Below are 5,563 nucleotides of genomic sequence, written 5' to 3'. Positions count from 1 at the left end.
GACAGTGCCTGCCACATAGTATCTGTACTACTGTCTGAACAAAATGCTATAATATTGTACACAGTCTCAGAGCCCTCAGTGAGAGTGCGGCGGTGTGGGAAGGGCTGGGCCCTGGACCATTGGCCTTTGCCTGCTCCTGGATCCGCCCAATAGGGCAGATGAAGGATCTTGTGCACACAGTTGTGCTCGCTCTTCTCCTAGCAACTGCCCTTGGCAAGCCCCCCTTCGTGGAGGTGTGCACACCAGGAGACCTATGCACTCTAGGGTGGAGAGACTCAGGAAGGGGCCTGTGCCAATGCTGAAATTCTGGGGTCCCTGTTACCTGGAATGTGCCTTAAAGGGGCAGACACAGGCTTCAGGTAGGCATGTCTCCTTGGCTCCTTCGACCCTGTGAAGAGGGTCATGGCAGGAGGAGGACCAGAGTGGGGCCCCCTAAGTTGTAGGACTGAACTCAGGGCCCCTCTTGCCTAGATCTAAGGTTGGCACTGAACTGTGCCATGGCTCATTCACCCCGAGTGAGACTCACTGGTGTCGGGGGGATAGACTACCTTGTTTAGTGCCAAACTTGGCATTTTCCTTGCTGAGCGTGTCCTTTTGTGGTGTTTGTGAACTATTGTCAAATCTGCTTTGAGAACTTTCCCAAGGGGGAGCAAGGATGTGAAGTCCCTGACAACAAGAAGAGTTATGGTTTACCAAACTTTAACTGGGACACTTCCCCTTTTGCATTTCCAGCACGTAGAGGCAGAGACCTCCAGGAATATTCATTATCACGGCAACAGAAAACCCCCGATGTCTTCTCAGATGCTGAGAATCCAGATTGCATCCAGGACAGAAGTAGGAATGCACTGTAGTTTGTAAATAGTTAAGAGGGCAGAAGTTGTTTCTCTGCTGCTTTTGCTTCCTCTTTCCTTGTCTCTTCTCGGCATTCGTGGCCCTTTGAGGACCCCAGAAGCCCGCAAGAATGCACATTTCCCATGCCTGGTCATCAGTGGCAGCTTTCTTGTAGAGAAGAAGACATAACCCATGGGCTGAATGTGTGCTGTTAGTGCTGGGTAGGGAAGCAGCGGAAGAGGCCGTTTCTATTGGATTCCGTTCACAGCCAGCTAAGGTTGGATTGGGAGACCTCTTCCCCACTGAAGTTCAGCTGCTGCTGCGATGAGAACAGAAGCAGGGTCCTGGACCAACCTAAAAGACTGATTTTGTTACTCTGATTTATGCTATATTTGCTAGGACTATTAAGGGAGACATTCAACATAAAAGGTGAATGTGTCATGATTCTTTAACAAGGTAATTGCATGCATAAAAATAAACCTGGTAATAAGGAATAATTCCAAATCACAGTACAGGAAGTCAAGAGAAACAGACATAGGATTTCACATAGTGATTTCAGCATACCATTAAGCTTTTTAATGCCTTCCTCATTCCAAATTTCAATTGAGCCAATCAAAAAAATCCAAGAGATAGACCAGCGTATTAGCAAAGAACGCTAGGGAAAGGTGTCATCTGTAAGTCAGAAACGGCAGGAATTTTTTTTGCAAGTAGGTGACTATGGACTGACAATCCATGAAGGAAGCCTGTCTAGGAAATGCATGGAAAAGACCTTCATCCAGCAGAATTTTCTGCGGTCCTTCACCGAGAACGGCAGTGCTGCAAACACGGGTGGTGTGGCAGATGCTCTAACGCCCCACCCAGATCCCCTGTCCTAGGCTTGGAGGCTCATCCCCCAGTTGCTATGCCAACACGCTTCTCTAGAGATTGCCCTCCCATGACAGAAGCTGTCTCATGGGGCAATATCTGGGTGGTTGGTTACCTGCCATCCCCTTCCCCTACACACACACACACACACACACACACACACACACACACAACCCAAGGACAGTTCCCAGCACCAGGCTGACCAAAGTGCAGGCATAACAGTTGAGTCTCCTTTACCTCTGGGTAGGACAACCTCTGTGGTACAATTCAGGCTCCAGAGCCCCTGCGAGGTCGGGGTGAGCCACACTTCAGCCGGAATCACCCTTCTGCATATCATTTTTGCTGCCCAATTCGACTCTTCTCCCTCTGTAAGGATTTCTTCTGAGAACATTCCTTGGCATAGGAATTGTCATTTTAGACTTGACTTCTAGGAAACCAGGCCTAAAACAGTGACTTAGGAGTGGTCCCACCAAGCATGCTCCAATCTTAGGATGGGATTCTGAGGGCAACAGGGCCCTGCCACTCAGGGTCAGTGGAGTATTGACAGCCCTTGACACGCCGTAGCAGTGCCATTGCTGATAAATTTATCTGTGGTGAGCACGTGGAAGGAAGTACACTAGTTTGTGCGATGTCTCTGCCTCCATAGTGCTCACTGTATTTGTAATTATCTCAGGCTTTTTTTGTTTTTAATTTTAAACAAATTTTAATGACACAAAGCTCACATAATTGGATATTTCTCTACTTTGTACAATTATCTTACTCTCCACAGAATGGCTGCTTAACTGCTCGTCAGGTGGTGGCAAACGCTAAAATCCTGATTTTAAGAGCATAGTAGTAAAAACACATCAGTGATTTAAGTTGAAAGCAGTGCCTTGGTCCATGGCTCTTGCATTTAGTTCTCAGGAATTTACAAATGTATTTTATTCAAAGAAACAAAGTAAATTATCTGTAGGCAGGTACAGGGACAGCAGTAAACCCTTGTATGTTGTCAGCTGAAGCCAGTAACCGATGGTTACAGTGGTTTTCTTAAACACCAGCCAGCCTTTTCTTCTGCATTTCCTTCAGCTGAGGTCTCCGAAGGTCCAGGTGAGGAGCACGGCCTTGAGCTTCCTCCCCTAGCTCTCATTAACAATGGTCAATCCTGTTCCAGGGTTAGAGCGTGCCACCTCCCCTCCCGCCTCCCACTCCACCCATCCCCCCACCCCGGGGTCTTGCTCTTCTTTAGGAATTTCTGTGACTACAACTTCTGCTATTGTTAACGGAGAGGCCACTCCAGTAGCATCCAACGAAGCGGTTCGTACAACCATCGTTGCATCGATGATTCCTTTTTCCACCATATTCACAAAATCTCCAAGTATGGCGTCATAACCAACTTCTGAGGAGCTTTGCATGATTTTCTCAATTATTAATGATCCCTCTACACCTGCATTCTTAGCAATGGTCATGGCAGAATTCTGAGTGCTTTTAAAATAATTTCTATACCAGTTTTTTTTATCTTAATTAGCTGGAGTTCACGAGTCCAAGGCTGGAATGCACCGAAGCAGGGAACAGCCCCCTCCCAGAGCCATGCCCTCCTCCACAGCATCTCGTGTAGCGTTCAGGGCGTCTGTTACTCCTTCTCCTCACTCACTTGTCCCACCAACCCTCCGCACAGCTGCTGCATCTGAGAGTTTTGTTAGACGTTCATTTAGTTTTTCCTTTTCATATGCATTAGTTGTGTTGTCCAACCGCTTGATGATTTCTTGACTATGTTTTTCAACTTGAGTCTTGTCACCTTTTCTTTTCAACAGCATGGCCTTGTCTTTGGTCACAATGACCTCGTCAGCTTTTCCTAAGTCACAAGGATGAACATCTTCAAGATGTAGAGCACAGGTGGCAAACACAAGGCCTGTGGGCCGAATCCAGCCCCCCACCTTGTTTTATCCAGCCCGGCACCTTGTTTCTACCCAGTGGCAGCGCTGAGCTCTCGCTGAACTATTAAGGAGTAGTTACAGCTTTGCAGCCCTAAAATTATATTCGGCCCTTTGAAGGCAACCGTGAGGCTGATGTGGCCCCCGGTGAAAGTGAGTGTGACACCCCTGCTTTGGAGTCTTCTTCTCCAACCACTGCGCCACCAGTAGGAACAGCCATGTCTTCAAGCTGGTTCTTTCTATTGCCACCCACACCTGGAGCTTGGACCGCTACAGCCTGAAGATCAGCTTTCAGCCTATTCAAAACAAGTGGACTTAGACCTTCTCCATCAACACCTTCAGCAATTATGACCAAGGGCTTACAGTGACAATTGGCAATTTCAAGAGCAGGTACAAGGGACTGAACACTAGAAACTTTCTTTTCACTCAGTAGAACGTAGGCATTTTGGAATTCACATTTCTGACCTTTTGCTATATTAATAAAGCATGGAGAAATATAACCTTGACCAAACTTCATGCTTTCAATAATTTCTAATTCACCATTCAGTGTTATTCCATCCCTTAATAGGACGGCACCCTTTCTTTCAACCTTTTTCATTGCACTGGAAATTATGTTGCCAATTTCTTTGTCTCTATTTGCAGAAATTTCGGCAACCTGGGCTATTTCTTCAGGGGTTGCCACAGGTTTAGATTGCTTCTTAACTTCAGAAATTACAGCATCAGCAGCTAATAGCACACCTTTCCCGAGTTCCACTGGATCAGCACCTTGGCTAATCTTCGCGATGCCTCCCTTGGCAACAGTGCGGGCCAGCATAGGAGCAGTGGTGGGGCCATCACCAGCCTCTTCGTTTGTATTATTGGCAACATCTTGAACAAGTTTAGTGCCAATATTTTTATATTTATCTTTTAAGTCTATGGACTTTGCAATGGTCACACCATCTTTTGTTACTTTGGGATTTCACCAGGTCTGTTTAGTAATCCCTGTTCTGCCCTTTGGCCCCATAGCAACGGCTACAGCATTGGCTAAACGGTCTACACCTTGAAGCATTAAGGTTCAGGCATCTGCACAAATCTTACATCTTTGGCATAAGCCTGAGTCGTATGCGGAGCCAGTGCCTTGGACACTGGCCTGATCTGTGTAAGGACTTTGGGTAATTGGAACATTTCTGCGGGGCAGTGGCAAATGTGCAATTGGCCAGGCAGGCCATTGGTGGTGAGTGAGAGACAGGGTGTAATTGTCTTGTTTATGTCTTTGTTTTCGTGGTTATTGTTTGTTCTTCACTAGAATGGAAACCACCTCATCCAAGACCTTGTCCGTCTCGTTTACTCGTGTTTCCCCAGCCCCTACATCAGTGATTAGCATTTAGGAGCTATTCAGTAACTATTGGTCAGATGAATGAGTACAAAATTAATGGATGGGTTGGAGGACACATGCCTGAAAAGATTTGTTATTAGGCGTGATAATCAAAATAGTTACTAATGTGGCCCAGACACCGACAACAGAAAGATCCCCACCCATGGGCCTGAGTTCCCCCCTTTCCCAGGTGGTAACACTTTCATTTGTAAAACTAATCTCTGTTCAGCCTCTCAAGGGTTTAGCCAGGAAGAATGGTTCCTACCTCTCTGGAATCATTCTTTTGTTTCCCGTGTTCTGTCTTTTGTCAGCGGGACTCCATCCGCTTTGTATCACCCAGAAATGTATCACCATCTGAGGCCCACTGGGACCCCAGATGATTAAACACAGGTGCTTCCTTCCCCACCTGGAACTGGAAACCCACCCAAACATTACAATCCCACAATGGCTAACTTAATGTAATTATTAATTTGCTAGGGCTTGAGTCTGCCATTTCATTTGTTGCTTCTGTTTGTTGTCTCTGGTTTAGGTTTCCCTATTTTCTGTCTCCTGACCTCCTGTGAATTCCTTCAAAAATGTTTTACAATTCTATTTTATCAATAAT

The 5,563-nt window shown here is 46.3% G+C and overlaps 1 pseudogene; it reads right to left on the bottom strand.

Annotated features, from left to right (window-relative positions):
* Window positions 1-2,847: 2,847 nt before the first annotated feature.
* On the bottom strand, window positions 2,848-4,769 carry LOC123819618 (annotated as a pseudogene).
* Window positions 4,770-5,563: the final 794 nt, after the last annotated feature.

The sequence above is a fragment of the Phyllostomus hastatus genome, unplaced genomic scaffold, assembly GCF_019186645.2.
Source record: "Phyllostomus hastatus isolate PE091 unplaced genomic scaffold, TTU_PhHast_1.1 phas_contig_34, whole genome shotgun sequence".
Lineage (NCBI taxonomy): Eukaryota > Metazoa > Chordata > Mammalia > Chiroptera > Phyllostomidae > Phyllostomus > Phyllostomus hastatus.
Note: the sequence above shows the minus strand (reverse complement) of the source record. Positions and strands in the feature narration are given on the sequence as shown.